Source organism: Bos indicus x Bos taurus, chromosome 7 (genome assembly GCF_003369695.1).
Source record: "Bos indicus x Bos taurus breed Angus x Brahman F1 hybrid chromosome 7, Bos_hybrid_MaternalHap_v2.0, whole genome shotgun sequence".
Taxonomy (NCBI): Eukaryota; Metazoa; Chordata; class Mammalia; order Artiodactyla; family Bovidae; genus Bos; species Bos indicus x Bos taurus.
This window is the reverse complement of record NC_040082.1, coordinates 54,713,317-54,733,594: the sequence shown is the minus strand read 5'-3', so window position 1 is coordinate 54,733,594 and position 20,278 is coordinate 54,713,317.

Sequence of the window (20,278 nt, the reverse complement as noted above, 5' to 3'; positions counted from 1 at the left end):
CCCAAGGCCTCCAACTAGCAAGTGGCAAATCTTAGAATCAAATGAAGAATGCCTGATTCCAAAGCTCATGCTCTTTCTACTCCTTTATGCAATATTTAATTTTCTCAAGACAAGGGAATTATTTCTTTCGAATAAATGACATTATCAGAGATAACAAAGGTCCATATAGTCAAAGCTGTGTTTCTCCAGTAGTCATATACAGATATGAAAGTTGGACCATAAAGAAGGCTGAGCACTGAAGAATTGATGCTTTCAAACTGTGGTGTTGGAGACGACTTAAGAGTCCATTGGACTGCAAGGAGGTCAGACCAGTCAGTCCTAAGAAAAATCAATCCTGGATATTCTCTGGAAGGACTGATGCTGAAGCTGAAGCTCCATTGCTGTGGCTATCTGATGCAAAGACCTGACTCACCAGAGGAAAAAAAAAAAATGCTGGGAAAGACTGAAGGCACAAAGAGAAGGGAGCAACAGAGGATGAGATGGTTAAATAGCATCACTGGCTCAATGGGCATGAGTTTGAGCAAATTCTAGGAGATAGTGAGGGACAGGGAGGCCTGGCCTGCTGCAGTCCATGAGGTCTCAAAGAATTGGACACAACTTAGTGACTGAACAACAACACAACCAGAGATAGCATGCATTGTAGAATGAGCATTAGGAGAAGGCAATGGCACCCCACTCCAGTACTCTTGCCTGGAAAATCCCATGGACGGAGGAGCCTGGTGGGCTGCAGTCCATGGGGTCGCTAAGAGTCAGACATGACTGAGTGACTTCACTTTCACTTTTCACTTTCATGCATTGGAGAAGGAAATGGCAACCCACTCCAGTGTTCTTGCCTGGAGAATCCCAGGGACGGGGGAGCCTGGTGGGCTGCCGTCAATGGGGTCGCACATAGTCAAACACGACTGAAGCGACTTAGCAGCAGCAGCAGCAGCAGAATGAGCATTAGACTCATTAGAGAAGCAGAAGATGGAGAATGAATCCTTTTCTTTCATTTAATGCCTCCCTTATTTAGCTATGGAAACTTGGGCTTCAGTTTTCTCCTCTATAAAGGAGAGACTTAAAGTAACATCTTAATTTCTCCGGCTCTGTCTCCAATCCTGTCTGTAGTGCAGCAATCTCCAATCTTTTTGGCACCAGGGAGCAGTTTTGTGGAAGACAGTTATTCCACAGACAGCAAGGTGTGGATGGCTTTGGAATGATTGAAGCACATTACGTTTATTGTGCACTTTATTTCTATCATTATCACATCAGTTCCACCTCATATCATAGGGCATTAGATCATGGAGTTTGGGGACCCCTCCATAGTGTATGAGGGTTCATAGATGCAGTTGAAATAAGAGACACATTAATTAAAGGATATTTACTCTTTTATCACGTATATTAAGGATGTTAAATATCGTTTTAGGCATGGTAGAATATTATTTCTTTTTAAATACATATATTTCTTGTGCAATGAGTATTTTAGCCCATAAAGGAGCAATCATAGGTTAACTGTCCCCAAGGCCATACTGGATAAAGATGGACCTCAAGTCTTGGTCTTTCTGATTCTAAATGCCATTACCTTCCATACCAAATGGAAGTGACTAACTTTAGGCATAAGCGGTGACAATCCTTTTAACCAATGTTTGTACCTTGGTGAAAGTGCAAAATAGGTGCCGATGCATGTCCTCAATAGTGGGAAAAACACATTGTTTTCAGAACTTCATGAATCCGAATGAAGAGAAAACTCAGTGTGGAATAATAGTGCACAGCCTTTTCACCAAGCACTTGTAATTATTTTGAATTTGTTGATTCTGTTGTGTGTGACCAGAGAAACAAAATGATGGCCAATCATAGGGAAGTCAACTGTTTCACAGCATGGTTAGTAAGTTACTCTAAAATTTGCTCGTAATCAACCACAACACAGTCAATTTGATTGGTAAAGCAACAGCCAGAACTTGATTATGGCCTTCTTTCTGTGGCAAAATAAATGGAGAGTCAGGCCATACATGTAGGGTTGGCAGGTTTTCCTATCATCTGGTTGGATCATCTGCTTATTACTAATTATCCCTAAATTATTACTTACCTTAATCTCTCTGCAATCTCAAATTGTTCTTCAATGGTATTTGAGATACTGGGTTGCAGAGAATTCACTAAATCATGAAGCAGTGCATTCTAGTTTTGGAAAGACAATTCTGATGAATGTGGAGTTTTCCTGAAATTGAACTGAATGCTTTTTTTTTTTTTTTGTATCTATCTCTCATAGGGACCATATAGTCTTGACTTCACCTTTTCTTCTTCAGAAAAAAGTTCCCATTTTTCAGTGATTTTTTTTAATGAAATTGAGGATAGGCTAACTTATTTTTGTATAGTAAAATTTTATATAAAGATTTCTTATATTATTATGTACTCCTATTAGTCCTTTTATACCTATGGCCTATACATATATAAATTAGGAAAATGATTTTCTAACTTTCTCAGATAAATGTCTATGTGTGTGTTTCCTTTCAGCCAGGCAATTCCAAGCACATTCCAGTAATTTTCTTGTATAATCTTCAAAATAACATTGTGGTTTATTAGTATTCCCCTTCTACAGATAAATGAACTATGGAGGTGTCTTAACTAGGCCAAGTGACACAACTAATAATTTGACATTATGAAATTCAAGTCCATAGAATTCCATAATGTGAGCTTTGACTGCTCTGCTTCCCTCAAGACTAAACCTCTCAGAGGCAAGGTCTATGTTTTATTGACTATGGTATCCCAATAGTTAATATAGTAGTAAAGTAATGCTCAAAATTCTCCAAGCCAGGCTTCAGCAATATGTGAACCATGAACTTTCTGATGTTCAAGCTGGTTTTAGAAAAGGCAGAGGAACAAGAGATCAAATTGCCAACATCCACTGGATCATGGAAAAAGCAAGAGAGTTTCAGAAAAGCATCTATTTCTGCTTTATTGACTATGCCAAAGCCTTTGACTGTATGGTTCACAATAAACTGTGGAAAATTCTGAAAAAGATGGGAATACCAGACCATCTGATCTGCCTCTTGAGAAATTTGTATGCAGGTCAGGAAGCAACAGTTAGAACTGGACATGGAACAACAGACTGGTTCCAAATAGGAAAAGGAGTATGTCAAGGCTGTATATTGTCACCCTGTTTATTTAACTTATATGCAGAGTCCCTCATGAGAAACACTGGACTGGAAGAAGTACAAGCTGGAATCAAGATTGCCGGGAGAAATATCAATAACCTCAGATATGCAGATGACACCACCCTTATGGCAGAAAGTGAAGAGGAACTCAAAAGCCTCTTGATGAAAGTGAAAGTGGAGAGTGAAAAAGTTGGCTTAAAGCTCAATATTCAGAAAACGAAGATCATGGCATCCAGTCCCATCACTTCATGGGAAATAGATGGGGAAACAGTGTCAGACTTTATTTTTCTGGGCTCCAAAATCACTACAGATGGTGACTGCAGCCATGAAATTAAGACGCTTACTCCTTGGAAGGAAAGTTATGACCAACCTAGATAGCATATTCAAAAGCAAAGACATTACTTTGCCAACAAAGGTTCATCTAGTCAAGACTATGGTTTTTTCTGTGGTCATGTATGGATGTGAGAGTTGGACCTTGAAGAAGGCTGAGCTCCGAAGAATTGATGCTTTTGAACTGTGGTGTTGGAGAAGACTCTTGAGAGTCCCTTGGACTGCAAGGAGATCCAACCAGTCCATTCTGAAGGAGATCAGCCCTGGGATTTCCTTGGAAGGAATGATGCTAAAGCTGAAACTCCAGTATGTTGGCCACCTCATGTGAAGAGTTGACTCATTGGAAAAGACTCTGATGCTGGGAGGGACTGGGGGCAAGAGGAGAAGGGGATGACAGAGGATGAGATGGCTGGATGGCATCACTGACTCGATGGACGTGAGTCTGAGTGAACTCCGGGAGTTGGTGATGGACAGGGAGGCCTGGCGTGCTGCGATTCGTGGGGTCGCAAAGAGTCAGACATGACTGAGCGGCTTATCTGATGCCATGTAATTGGAACAAATGTATATATAATTACATCAGACTACAAATTTCAAAAAGTATTTGAGTCCCATTTTATATTAAAAATGCTTGTCAGTAAACTCAGTTTAATCCTTCAGTAACATCAAGGTTCAGCTTACAGATCTTTCCCTTACTTCTTTAATCTTCCTCCCCTGTTTTTGTTTTCCATGGAATATTTTGGAATACTTTGGAATGTTTGGAATACCTATTTCCCAAAATTGGAAATATTTGGAATAAATAAATATCTTGTCATACTTGGAATATTTTTGCAGACCTGAGATCATTCAAGCTTATCGCTTCTTCTTATGTCACCTTTACTTATTCGTCCCTTCTTAGTCCTTTTCTAAAATTGGAATATATTGCACTTATTCACAGGAAAAGAAAATAAATTTACCCAAGAGTTTCCATAAAAGGATTTTAAGCATTGTCATTTCTCACCTGGAATCCTTGTCCTTTCATCAAAAGGTTTCATGACATGATAAAAAATTATTATCATCAAGAATAATCTATTAAAATGGGGAACAAAAGTCCATAGTACCAAGGTGGGATAAGCAGAAAGAAATTATCTGTTTTGTTAAAAAATAATTTTGATTGTATAAGTATCTTAAGAATTCTGATAGTGTTTTCTGCATTTTGAAGTAGATTTTTTAAAACCATGTGGTTTCCCTAACCAGCATGCATGGGATATGATGATAAGCAAGTTCATTTTACTAAGCCACAATCTGATCTTTTATTGACGCTTCAAAGCCATGGACATAAATTCCTTTGTACTAATATTGATGATTCTTATTGGAAACCATTATAACATTTTTCCTGTTAATTAAGGCAAGTAGTGCTCAATAAATTTTGTTTATATTCATTTATCAAAATTTTAATCAATACCAACACTATGTCAGGCAGTCTTATAGGTCCTGAGGGCACCAGAGAGGAATCACTTTTCCCTCAGAGTCTAGGGCTTAGTGGAAAGATAGCGATGTGAAAAAAATGCATTAAAATACAAAATGGCACTTTTTAAAATATAGCTACTTACAGGGTGCCTGAAAATATAAGGAAGATGTACCTAAGTTTGGACGAGCTAAAAGAAGCATCACAGATACAGTAAGGTTTGAGTTAACACATGAAGGTTGAGAAAACATGGTTGGTTGCTTAGAGGCGAAAAGGGACCCAAAGTCTTTGAAGATCAGTAAAAGAATTTGGTTAATTTTAGAATGTAAGAAAAAGAAATGAGATGAGAAAACAAGGCAAGGGCCAATCAGGGATGACCTAAACATCTTTCAGAGGGAAGTCTATTTATTCCAGTGAGCAGTGAGGAACGGGCAGAATCGTGAGCAGAAGAATGACATCATTTTTGTGAGTGCTCCGTGCCACATTTGTTTCAGAGGAGTGACAGTTGTGCTATTGGCAGTAAGTCAATCCAGGCTCAACTCCAATAATTTGTATGGCTTACTGTCTGGTTTTCCTTGGTTCCATGTCTTATTTGCCGTAACCAGCACTAGACTGATGGAAATTCTTAGGTAGCGATACGCATGACTGTCACTGTAGCTGTTACACAGTATTGTATGTGTTACTTCTTTTGACCTTCGATGGGCACATTCTGCTTATACTGTCATGCAGTATGATTCAATTAGACTTTCCCCGAGCCTCAATTCTCAACTAATGACCTGTACATGGAGTCACAGATGCCTACCTATCACATATTCCGTAGCAGAATGCTGACATTCATGGATACATAGAAAAGTAGATAGCTAATTCTCATCTGCTCAGAATCCTGGTTACAATTTGCTTTTAAGATGACTATCAACAGTGCCTGGGGGGAGATATGTCAGATTCGAAGCACCACTAATAAATTAAGGCAATATAGCACTACACATGCCAAAAGAACACAGTGGATAAGCTTAAGAATGTCATGACATATCTGTAGTTTTATTGATACCCATGAACTTGAAGTCCCAATTTCAAGATGACATCCAGAGGTCATTGCCCAAATGTTCTTTATAAAAATAAAGTGTATTTTGAAATCATTTACAATCATAAAAACTTGAAAAAATAATATAGAAAGCTCCTACAAACCCTTCTCTGGAGTACTTTAATGATAGCATATTTCATAATAATAAAAAGTATAATAATCATAAATTACCATAATCATAAAATTATTATAGTAATCATAATTTCTGGTTTTATGAAAATCAGAAAACTGATATTGCTATAATACTATTAAACCATACTGTAGCTCTTATTCAGATTTCTTGAGGATTTCAATCATCAAAACTCATCCATATTTTTTTTTCACTTCTTTAACTGCTTCCTTATCCTTTCTGCTTAAAACATGCTGTTCCATCTGCCTTAGACACTTATCCCTGTTGCAACAACTCACCTCTCATGTGTGTTAAGTGCATGTTCTAATTTAGCTGTCTGCCTCGTCTTTCAGTTCCAGATCCTGTATCATTTCCAAAGGGAGGTTTTTCCAGGTGCTCCCCTCAAAAGGCTGTATCTGCCTACTGCTGCTAAGTCACTTCAGTCGTGTCCCACTCTGTGCGACCCCATAGACGGCAGCCCACCAGGCTCCCCCGTCCCTGGGATTCCCCAGGCAAGAACACTGGAGTGGGTTGCCATTTCCTTCTCCAATGCATGAAAGTGAAAAGTGAAAGTGAAGTCGCTCAGTCGTGTCTGACTCTTAGTGACCCCATAGACTGCAGCCTGCCAGGCTCCTCCGTCCATGGGATTTTCTAGGCAAGAGTACTGGAGTGGAGTGCCATTGCTTTCTCCTATGTACTCTCAAAAGCCTCTTTCTCCTTCTTTCCATTTATTATAATAAAATAAATAATTATCTGATTAGTTTCATGGAAATATATGAGGATTGTGATGGTTAATTTTAGGTCTTAATTGATTGAGCTATTGGATGTCCAAATAGCTGGGAAAACATTATTTCTGTGTATGTCTATGAGGATGTCTCTGGAAAAGATTAGCATTTGAATCAGTAAATGCAGTAAAAAGGTCATCCTCACCAGTGTATGTGGGCATCATCCAATCATTTGAGGGCCTAATGCAGCAAAGAGTCAGAGGACATGGGAATTTGCTTTTTCTGCTTGAACTGAGACATTCATCTTCTCCTGCCCTTAGATACCTGTGCTTCTGGTTCTCTGACCTCTGAACGTGGATCTACGCCACCAGTTGCACTGGTTTTTAGGATTCAGACCCAGGCTGCATTATACCACGGGCTCACCTGGTTCCTCAGTTTGCAGACCGCAGATCATTGAACTTCTCAGTCTTCATAATCAGGTAAGCCAATCCCTATGATAAATCTCCTCTCACATATATTTGTAAGTATTCTATTTGTTCTGTTTCTCTGGACAATCCCAATACAGAGATGGAGAAATTAACTATGAATTATTTTAGGGTCTTACACTTTATTATAAAATAGTAAGATGTGATATTCCCTCTCTTTCAAAGTTAATTAGGCAGAACCTCTCTGGTACTTCCTGGTTTCAAATCAGCTCTTCCTTAAAAATCTGTAAATGGCATTGGGACACCACTGGATGAACTATAGAGGTTGACTTGGGCTCCAAAATCACTGCAGATGGTGACTGCAGCCATGAAATTAAAAGACGCGTACTCTTTGGAAGGAAAGTTATGACCAACCTTGACAGCATATTAAAAAGCGGAGACATTACTTTGCCAACAAAGATCCATCTAGTTAAGGCTATGTTTTTTCCAGTAGTCATGTATGGATGTGAGACTTGGAGTATAAAGAAAGCTGAGTGCTGAAGAATTGATGCTTTTGAACTGTGGTGTTGGAGAAAACTCTTGAGAGTCCCTTGGTCTGCAAGGAGATCCAACCAGTCCATTCTAAAGGAAATCAGTCCTAAATATTCATTGGAAGGACTGATGCTGAGGCTGAAACTCCAATACTTTGGCCACCTGATGCAAAGAGTTGACTCATTGGCAAAGACCCTGATGCTGGGAAAGATTGAAGGCAGGAGAAGGGGATGACAGAGGATGAGATGGTTGGATGGCATCACCGATTCAATGGACATGAGTTTGAGTAAACTCTGGGAGTTGGTGATGGACAGAGAGGCCTGGTGTGCTGCCATCCATTGGGTCACAAAGAGTCAGACACGACTGAGCAACTGAACTGGACTGGAGTGTTTAATGTCTTTAGAAAAGAATTTTTTTTTTACTTTCTTTGACCTTGGAACCCCTTAAATAAAGAGAAATTTCTCTTTATTCAATATTCAGAATTTCTGGTGCATTACTGGAGAATATGGAGTAAATGCACATGGAAGGGTATTTATTCCCATTCATTTTTTCCTGATGAAGTAAAGAGAAGGTAAGTGAATGTAATTAGCAAGTGCCGTCATTCATTCTGCTATACACCTAGCAGTCTGTATTCAACAAATCCTAGTATAGCAAAAGTTCTGGTTTAGGTCATCCTGGGAATAGATGAGTAAAGATAAACACCTGACCAGATAGAACTTACAGCACAGAAGGAATGTGGAAAGTCATGTGGGGTGCTGAGGAAGAGGTAGGTAGAATAAACCAGTAGGAATTAAAAAGACATGTTTAAAAGTTCTCATTACAAGAAAAAATAATTTTGTAACTATGTATGATGACAGTGTTAACTAGAGTTACTGTGGTGTTCATTTTGCAATATATATAAATATCTAATCAATAGTTTTACACCTGAAACTAATATATGTCAATTACAACAAAATAAAAACAAATAATCAAAGGGGGTGATGAATACAGAGAACAGATTGGTAGTTGCCAGAGGTGGGGTGGTGGGTAGTGGTGGGTGTTGAAGAAATGAGTTAAGGATGTTAAAAAGTACGAGCTACCATATATAGAGCAAGTAAAGTACAACATGGCAACTAAGGTTAATAATACTGTGTTGTATATTTGAAAGTTGCTAAAAGAGTAGATTTTAAAAGTTTTCATCACAAGAAAAAATTGTTCACATACAGTGATGGGTGTTAACTAGACTTATTGTAGAGATCATTTTGGAGTACATACAAATGTCATATCATTATTTTGTATATCTTAAACTAAATGCTGTATGTCAATTATATCTTTTTTTTTTTTAAAGGAGGGGAAAAAGTACATGTGTGGGAGTCAAACACAGCATTTTACTTGTCTTGACTCTGCCTATGTAAGTTTAAACCAAAGCCTCTAGGCAGCATTTTCTTCTCTGCAGAATGGATTTAATAATATAATTACACTGTAGGGTTGTGAGGATCTGATAAGATCATGAATATAAGGCTATTTGTATGGCACCGGGCATACAGTAAGTACCAGTGTGGCCTGTTGTTATCTGTTGTTGTTCAGTCTCTAAGTCATGTCTGGCTCTTTTGCAACCCCATGGATTGTAGCCCATCACACCCCGCTGTCCATGGGATTCCCAGGCAAGAATACTGGAGTGGGTTGCCATCTCCTTCTCCAGGGGATCTTCCTAACTCAGGGACTGAACCTGCATCTCTGGCATTGGCAGGTGGATTCTTCACCACTGAGCTACTAGGGAAGCCCTCTGTTGTTATTACTTCTTAATTCTACTTCTATCAGACATTTTCTACAAACAGCCTTATATTACCAATTAACTAATATTTTAAGTTACACTAAAATATTCTTAGTTGTTTCAACAAAAATAAAAGTTTTGATCTTATACAAATGGCAAACAAGAGTTATATTGAGGGGAGATGCTGGGCAATTATCCAGAGTATTGTACTTCCTGAGTCATTCAGTTTTTTACACTAGCTTAAAGTGACTATGATTTAAATTCATACCACAACAATATGACACATTATACAAATTATGGTCTCCTCAGGGTCGCATAGGAAGATCTGAAACTGGAACTGGTAATTCATAAGGATGCCAAGGATCTGCTGGTATATAAATAGGTATCACTCTAGAAAACAAGTGATAAATGCCAGTCAAGGGGACTGATCAGGTGCTTTAGGAAGTTACAGGGGAAAGAATTCATTTTAAGAAGCTATTCAAGGCTGTAGCAAGACTGTCCTTCTCACAGAACACATATTTGTTTGATGTTTGATACCCAAACTCGGTTATAAATGGAATTGGTTTGAATCCTCAGAATTGTATGAAAAGGAACCTGGGTATGTGAGGGGTGGTTATCTTTTTCCAAAATGAATAGTAAATCGTCATCATGGATTGCTGCCAAAACAATAATGGTTGAGAGTCACCATGTTCTGAATACTTTTGATTACAGAGTATGATAACCCCAGACTTTTGCATTATACAAACCAGTGCAACTGAAGATATATAAATTAATGATTCTCTCACAAAGAGCATTACCAACATTGTTAAAAATCTATCACATAAACATATCATTTTAGAGCTATATATATAGTATAATTATAATAATTATATTTATAGTTTATAACATTATAATTATTATTACTGTTATTTTAAAAAAGAATATGTTTAAACCAGAACAGTCAGGAAGAACATGATCCATGTAAATAAAATTAAGTTGTTCCTGTGTGTGTGCGTGCATGCTACATCGCTTCAGTTGTGTCTGACTCTTTGAAACCCTATGGACTGTAGCCTGCCAGGCTCTTCCGTCCATGGGATTCTCCAGGCAAGAATACTGGAGTGGGTTTTCATGCCCTCCTCCAGGGGATCTTCCTGAACCAGGGATGAACCCGCATCTCTTAAGTCTCCTTGCATTGCACGCAGGTTCTTTCCCTCTAGCACCACCTGGGAAGCCCCGAGTTGTTTACATAACTTTTAATGCATTTCAGGTGTTAGCATATGGAGTTTCAGAATAGTAAGAGTGTATGCCTAGGGCAGTCTGACTTGAGGTATGGGCTTAGTGTCATACACGAAATTCATGTTGGAAACCTTGGGTGGACCCCCAGAGCAATAGACATCCTTCCTCAAGACTAGCTGAAAGAGACTACAAGAGACAGCCTCTGATGGTTGACCAGGAAACACAGGCAATGCAACTGAGATTGTCACCTGCCTTTGTGAAAGACAGGAAATAGCATTAATTTCGAATGTGAGCCCCAGGTTGAAGCCATAAGGGCAGATATTCTAAATTAAAAATTTGGATTACAATCTTGCTTCCTCTCAGGATATGTAACTTGTGCAAGCTGAGTCGTGGTGTCATTTTATTTATTTAATGGTGGTTAATGATTTTCTTTAGCAGTACAAGGGAGAATGGCTACTCTCAGAATAAAGAGAGTCTTTATTAAAGATTATGAAAAATTTGGATTATAAAAATCCTGATACTCTGACTTTACTTTTTTCATTGTGTTAAGGATCCATGAAACACTACTGAGGCACTCTGCACTGGTCTTTGAAGGAAAGTGGGTAACAAATGAGGTTTTCTAAACTGCAGATGCCTGTAACCCAGTCTTCACAGGGTCTGATTGAGCAGTTTTGAAAGATGTCTGTGCTTCAGGATTTTTAATATGCTCTGCTAATAAATGTATAATGCAACCAGGTCAATAGCTAGCAAGACATTTTTCCATTCTCTTTCACTGTTTTCCTCCAAAAACTGTTCAGGGCTCTGAGCAATATCATGTTTTATTGGTGCACATGAATGCTTCCTTTCACAAGGAGTTTGGGTATGTAATACCAGATATCTTAGGCAGGAAGAATGTACTACAGAGTAAATTCAGTCAAGTCTCTTTTCTGTTTGCCTAGCTCTTAACTGAGGCAAAAAAGAGTCCCATACAGGGCAAGGAGGGATGTCCTTCCAATGCTGCAGCCGAAGATGTTTCAGTGTTATCTAAGGAGTTAAAACATGTCCCAATCAACCAGTGGTCATCCTCCCTTTGAAGCTGACAGCTGGAAAAGATTTAAAAGGCAGCCAAGGCAGAATGTTTGCAGTAATTTAAAGCTCCCCATTGGAAAAAAGCATCTCAGTGGCAATGGTGTGAATTTGCTGAAAGAGTAACAACAACAAAAAATTAGCATCTGGCCTGTTTTTCCAAAGCCATAAAATAGAAACATCGTTACCAGAAAATATGATGGAGCTTGGCAGGTAAAGAGGGTGTAAAAAAAACCCAAACCTGAAATGGTGAAAATAGAATAGAAAATGAATCAGGGAAATGTCAATTGGGGATGGTAGTGATAGTGGTGGCAGTGATGACACTAAGACAGCAATAAAGCCACCATTTATGGAGTTCCTACAATGTACCATGTGTTCATTTTTATTTATTCAAGAAATATTTATATATAACTAATTTATGTGAGGCAGTGTTTCTGGATGTAGGAATGTAGCAAGAAATAAAGGTAAGCAAAATACTCAACTTCATGAAGCTTATATTCCAGTGGGGGGAAATTCTAATTATATCCAGTCCTAATGACAGAGCTGCAAAGCAGGAATTAGTTACCCCAAATTTACAGGAACTTAAGAATCAAGGAAGTTAATTAACAACTCTAATTCATGAATGGATCTTCCCAGATGACACTCATGGTAAAGAATCCAGCTGCCAGTGCTGGAGACACAAGAAACTCAGTTTGATCCCTGGATCAGGAAGAATCACCTGGAGAAGGAAATGGCAACCTATTCTAGTATTCTTGCCTGGAAAATTCCATGGGCAGAGGAGCCTAGTGGGCTACAGTCCCTGGGGCTGCAAAGAGTTGGACATGGCTGAGCGACTGAGCACAACGATTCATGAATATCTGTCAACTTAGTGAATCAGGACATGTCAGAGGAGTTATTATTTATAACTCTAACCAAATATGATTTCTCTTTATTGAAAATATGAAAGGGAGAGAGGTTAGATGCCTCTTCATAGTTAAGAGACCATTTGCTTGGGGACCAAAAGACCTGTGTTCTCATTTTCTCTTGGCTGTTAATCCATGTTGTGATCTTGATTGAGTCCTTTACTTCTCTGAGTTTTGGTTCTACAACTCCAAAGTGAAGCAGTTGAACTAGATGAGTATTTCTCAAAACATGGAACTCAGACAACCTTAGCACCACCTGGGAACTTGTTTGAAATTATCACAGCATACCCCACATTCAGTTCAGTTCAGTTCAGTTCAGTCGCTCAGTCGTGTCCGACTCTTGCAACCCCATGAATCGAAGCATGCCAGGCCTCACTGTCTATCACCAACTCCCGGAGTTCACTCAGACTCACATCCATCGAGTTGGTGATGCCATCCAGCCATCTCATCCTCTGTCGTCCCCTTCTCCTCCTGCCCCCAATCCCTCCCAGCATCAGAGTCTTTTCCAATGAGTCAACTCTTCGCATGAGGTGGCCAAAGTACTGGAGTTTCAGCTTTAGCATCATTCCTTCCAAAGAAATCCCAGGGCTGATCTCCTTCAGAATGGACTGGTTGGATCTCCTTGCAGTCCAAGGGACTCTCAAGAGTCTTCTCCAACACCACAGTTCATACCCCACATTACTGAATCAGAAACTCAGGTGGGGCCCAGAAATTTCTGTTTGTTTATTTTTTCCTTTTTAATTGGATGATAATTGCTTTACAGTATTGCGTTGCTCTCTGCCATACATCAACATGAGTAATTTGTGTTTTAACAGGCCCTTTAAGTGTTTCTGGTATGCACTAAACTTTGAGAACACTGGATTGAATGATCAAATGTAATAATTAAGAATTTAAGAATTGGAGGTTGTCCAAGATGGCAATATAGGAAGACCCTGAACTAACCAACTCCAATGGACACGCCAAAATCTACTGCTTCATATAGAAAATGTTACCTCTCAAAAATAACTGATAGCTAGCTGAGCAATAATTCCACAACAGAAGATTAAATGCCCATGCCAAGATGGGGAGGAGGGGAAGAGATGCAGGCTCATCAAAACCCCACCCCCAGCATGACAGCCCATGATAGAAAGAGATCTCACAGGTCTTCAGGTACTCACTGAGTAGTAATGGATGTGGGCTCCACATTGTGAACCCCAAACCTTGTGACCAGCAGTGGAGAGATTGGGCCCCCAAAATGCCTGGCTTTGGAAAACAATGAAGCTTATATCTAGGGGACCCAGAGGGATTTGTGGTATCTGAGATATTTCTTTTGAGGGGTTTATAGGTTATCTCACTCAACCTGAGATTTAACACAAAGGCAGCAATTAGGGAAGTGCCTGGACTATATATTAAAGACATTCATTTGATAGTCTTAAAGCATTTGCCAGAGGGGCAGGGATAAGTTCTTCCAGGATTGAGGTGCTGGTGAACACCTTTCTTACATTCTCCCTTTACCTTGAAAATGCTGGTGGGTGCATGTGAACACAGCCTCACTAAAGCCTTGCTCTAAAGCCACCACTAGTGATCTCATACATCACTCAAGCCACAGATGCACCCTGCCCCCAGTACTCTTAATGGCTTTCTTAAAGCCATGAATGTGTCTAGCCCCCAGTGCTCATCCTCCACACTAAAGTGGTGGGGATGCCCCACCCCTCACACTCTTTCCCAACCTTGCTAATGCCACAGACATGTTCTACTCCCACTGTACCCTATCTGCATTTCAGATCTATGGGTATGCGCCTTACCCTCAGCAATGTCTTGAAGCATCACTAATGCTAGCAGGTATGTGCAGTCCACACAAGGGACAACCCTTGATCACTTGGCCCTAGTCGGGAGCATACATTCCTAGGCCCCACAGTACTGTAAAATTGGAATTGCAGTCCTGGGCCTGCTGACACACCCAGGATACTGCAGAGACAGCAGACTGAAACATACCCTGAGTGTACCTGTAAAAAAGGCCCATTTACTTGTCCTGGAGCTTCAGCCTGAGGGACAGGCTTCAGGCTTGCAGCATTTCTAGAGGTTACAGAGGCACTCTCATAGAATACAGGCAGGGAGATGCCATCCTTACAGAATCCCTTGGCCTTCTTACAGTTCTCTGGTACCTTCTACACAGGACCTTATACACTCAACTGAATAGCAACTGAAACCTAGAGAGTACTTCCAGGTCTCCTGGTCTAGTAGTCAGCAGAGTTTACAGTTGTAGTCCCCAGGACCATATGTGTCCACATCTTTTAAAAGCTGCTGCCTGAGAAGCAGGCTTCTATTCACCCTGACAATAGATGCTGACTGAGACCCCTTCCACTGTAGCATTGACAGAGCTTGGCACACCCTTAACAACAGGGACCTATGAAGAATAAATGAGGCTACTTTACAGTGACAGAGGTTGGAGAGATGATGGAGAGCTAGGGCAAGGTTGAACAATACAGTTTACCCCCTACACAAGGTTGTTCTTGAAAGAGTCGGAAAGCTAGCTATCCCACCTATTGTATAAAAACAAACAGAGAGTTGAGCAAAATGAAGAAACAGAGGGATATGTTCCACACAAAAGAACAAGACAAATACCTCAGCAAAAGATCTTAAGGAAATAGATATAAGTAATGTCTGTTACAATATTAAAGAATTCAAAGTCATCGTCATAAAAATGCTCAGTGAACTCAGGAGAAGAATGAATGAATACAGTGAGAATTTCAACAAGCAGAGAAAATAAAAGAATATATCAAACAAATCACAGCTGAAGAATATAATAATTGAACTGAAAAATACACTAGAGGGGGTTCAACAGCAGACTAGATGAAGCAGAAGAATGGATCAGCAACATGCAACACAAGGCAGTGGACCTTCCCCAGACAGTAGCAAAAAGAAAAAAGGAATTTGAAAAGTGAAGATAGCAAGAGAACTAATAAGTAAACTCAGTAAAGTTGCAGGATACAAAATCAATGTACAGAAATCTGTTGTGTTTCTATACACTAATAATGAATTATTTAAAAAATTAAGATAACTCCATTTGCAGATTACATTTGAAAGGAAAAAAATACCTAAGTATAAACCTAATCAATGAGGGGAAATAACTGTATTTTGAAAATGATAGGATACTGATGGATGAAACTGAAGAAGACACAGATAAATGGAAAGATATTATGCTCATGGGTCAAAAGAATTAATATTGTTAAAATAAATATACTACCCAAGGAAATCTACAGATTCAAGAAAATCCATATTATAATTCCAATGCCATTTTTCAGAGATGTAATAAAAAATAATTCTAAAACTGGTATATAACCACAAAGACTATGAGTAGCCAATATAGTGTTAAGAAAGAAGAACAAAATTAAATGTATTTCATGCCCTAATTACAAACTGTACTGCAAAGCTACAGTAATCAAAACAGTATGGTGTTGGCATAAAAATAGACACATAAATGAATGGAACAGAACAGAGCACCCAGAAATAAATCTGCATGTATATAGTCAGTTAATATTCAAGAAAGGAGCCAAGAATACCTAACAGTGTAAGAAGAATATCTTAAATAAATGGTGTTGAGAAAACCGGACAGCCACATGGAAAGAATGAAACTTGACCCTGTCTTGTGTATCACCATACACAAAAAGTAACTCAAAGTGAAAATGAATGAATGAATAAGTAAATATCAAAATGGATTAAATACTTCAACATAAGACCTGATTCCAAAAAAGTCCTAGAATAAAACAGGCTGTAACATCCTTGACATTGGTCTTGGCTTTGAATTTGGGGATCTGACTTCAAAAGCAAAGGCAAGAAAAGCAAAAATAAATAAGTGAAACTACTTCAAACTAAAAAGCTGCTCTCCAGAAAAGGAAACCTTCAAAACTAAAAAAAAAGCAACCTGCTGTGTATGAGAAAATATATGCAAATCATATATCCCATAAGCAGTTAATATTCAAAATATGTAAGGAACTCAATAGCAAAAGTGCAAACAATCTGAAAAAAAAGGTCAGAGAATCTGAATATTTTCCCAAGGAAGACATGGCCAACAGACATGCAGAGGTGCTCAGCATCACCAATCATCAGTGAAATGCAAATCAAACCACAATGGGTTATCACCTCACATGACTATTAGAATAGCTGTTATCAAAAGGCACAAATAAATGTTGGAGAAGATGTGAAGAAAAGAGAACCACTATACCCTATTAGTGGGTTTGTAAATTGATGCAGCAACTATGGAAACTGCATGGAGGTTTCTCAAAAAATTAAACATAGAACTACCATATGACCCAACTTTTCCACTTGTAAGTATATATCTGAGGGACATGAAATTACTATCTTGACATGGTATCTGCATCCCGTGTTCATTACAGCATTATTTACAATAGACAAGCCATGGAAGCAACCAAAGTATCCACTGAAAGATGAATGGAAAAGAAGTTATGGTACCATACTATGGGCTACTGCTGCTGCCGCTGCTGCTAAGTTGCTTCAGTCGTGTCCGACTCTCTGTGATCCCATAGATGGCAGCCCACCAGCCCACCAGAGAATCCTCTTCCCTGGGATTCTCCAGGCAAGAACACTGGAGTGGGTTGCCATTTCCTTCTCCAATGGATGAAAGTGAAAACAGAAAGTGAAGTCACTCATTTGTGTCCGACTCTTAGCAACCTCATGGATGGCAGCCCACCAGGCTATTCCGTCCATGGGATTCTCCAGGCAAGAGTACTGGAGTGGGGTGCCATTGCCTTCTCCGCTACTCAGTCATAAAAGAAGAAGGAAACCTTCCATTGCAACAATGTGAATGTACTTTGAGGGTATTATACTACATGAAATAATATATAGAGAGACAACTGTCACTTGATTTCACTTATACATGGAATGCAAAAAAACAAAACAGATGAACAAACAAAACAAAATAAAACATTTAGATAGAGAGAACAGATTGGTGGTTACCAAGGAGAAGGGTACAAGGGGGTAAGTAAAATGAATTAAGGAGTTCAATTGTATGGTGTAGATGGTAACTAGACTTTTACCAGATGGTTACTAGACTGTATGGTGATGGATAGTAACTAGATGGTGATCACTTTCAGGTCAGTTCAGTTGCTCAGTATGTCTGACTCTTTGTGACTCCATGGACTGCAGCATGCCAGGCGTCTCTGTCCATCATCAACTCCCAGAGCTTGCACAAATTCATGGCCATCGAGTCAGTGATGCCATCCAATCATCTCATCCTCTGTCACCCCCTTCTCCTGCCTTCAATCTTTCCCAGCATCAAGGTCTTTTCCAGTGAGTCAATTCATTGCATCAGATGGCCAAAGTATTGGAGTTGCAGCTTCAGCATGAGTCCTTCCAATGAATATTCAGGACTGATCTCCTTTAGGATGGACTGGTTGGATCTCCTTGCAGTCCAAGGGACTCTCAAGAGTTTTCCCCAACACCACAGTTCAAAAGCATCAGTTCTTCAGTTCTCACCTTTCTTTTTGGTCCAGCTCTCACATCCATATGTGACTACTGGAAAAACCATAGCTCTAACTAAATGGACTTTTGTTGGCAGAGTAATGTCTCTGCTTTTTAACATGTTGTCTAGGTTTTTCATAGCTTTTCTTCCAAGGAGCAAGCATCTTCTAATTTATGGCTGCATTCACCATCTGACACTAATAAAGTCTGACACTTTATTATCTATTACTTCCATTTTTCCCCATCTATTTGCCATGAAGTTGATGGGACCAGATGCCATGATCTTCGTTTTTTTGAATGTTGAGTTTTAAGTCAGTTTTTTCACTCTCCTCTTTCACTTTCATCAAGAGGCTCTTTAGTTCCTCTTCACTTTCTGCCGTACGGCCAATGTCATCTGTATATCTGAGGTCATTGATATTTCTCCTGGAAATCTTGATTCTAGCTTGTGCTTCCTCCAGCCTGGCATTTCACATGATGTACTCTGCATAAAGTTAAATAAACAGGGTTACAATATATAACTTTGATATACTCCTTTCCCAATAGAACATGTCCAGTTCTAACTGTTGCTTCTTGACCTGCCTACTTATTTCTCAGGAGGCAGGAAAGGGGATCTAGTATTCCCATCTCTTTAAGAATTTTCCAGTTTGTTGTGATTCACACAGTCAAAGACTTTAACATAGTCAGTGAAGCAGAAGTTGTTTTTTTGTTTTGTTTTGTTTTTTTCAGGTATTTTCTTGCTTTTTCTATGATTCAGTGGATGTTGACAATTTGATCAATGGTTCCTCTGCCTTTTCTAAACCCATCTTGAACATCTGGAAGTTCTCGGTTCATGTACTGTTGAAGCCTAGCTTGGAGAATTCTCAGTATTACTTTGCTAGCGTTTGAGATGAATACAATTGTGCAGTACTTTGGACATTCTTTGGCATTGCCTTTCTTTGTGATTGCAATGAAAACTGACCTTTTTCAGTCTTGTAGCCACTGCTGAGTTTTCTAAATTTGCTGGCGTATTGAGTGCAGCACTTTCAAAGCATCATCTTTAAGGATTTGAAATAGCTCAATTGGAATTCCATCACCTCCACTAACTTTGTTCATAGTGATGCTTCCTAAGGCCATTTGAACTCACACTCCAGGATATCTGGCGCTAGGTGAGCAATCACACCATCATGATTATCTGGGTCATTAAGTTCTTCTGGGTTCTTGCCACCTCTTCTTAATATCTTCTACTTCTGTTAAGTCCACAGTTTCTTTCGTTATTGTGCCAAACTTTGCATGAAATATTCTCTTGGTATATCTAGTTTTCTTGAGGAGATCTCTAGTCTTTTCCATTCTATTATTTTCCTCTGTTTCTTTGTATTGATCACTTAGGAAGACTATCTTATCTCTCCTTGATATTCTTTGCCACTCTGCATTCAGATGGATATATCTTTCCTTTTCTTCTTTGCTTTTAGCTTCTCTTCCTTTCTAAGCTATTTGTAAGGCCTTCTCAGACAAGCATTTTGCTTTTTTGCATTTCTTTTTCTTGGGGATGATTTTGATCACAGCCTCCTGTACAACACCCCAAACCTCCATCCGTAGTTCTTCAGGCACTCTGTCCATCAGATCTAATCCCTTGAATCTATTTGTCACTTCAACTGTATAATCATAAGGGATTTGTTTAGGTAGTACCTGAACGCTCTAGTGGTTTTCCCTACTTTCTTCAATTTAAGTCTAAATTTTGCAATTGGTGTTCATGATCTGAGCCACAGTCAGCTCCCAGTCTTTTTTTGTGTGTATGCTGACTATATAGAGCTTTTCCATCTTTGGCTGCAAAGAATATAATCATTCTCATTTCAGTATTGACCATCTGGTGATGTCCATGTGCAGAGTTGTGTATACAAGTATCATTATTGCACTGTATACATGAAACTTTGACAATGTTATATATAAATGTTACCTCAATAAATAATTAAATAAAATGATGCAGGCTACTTTGGGAGAAAAAATTTTGAGTCAGACATGTATTTGATCCAAGCTCCGCAACTCACTAGGTCTATGAGTACTGGAAAACCACTATATCACTCTGAGCCTCTATTCCCTGAGCCACCAAATGGGAGCAGTAATAGTATCT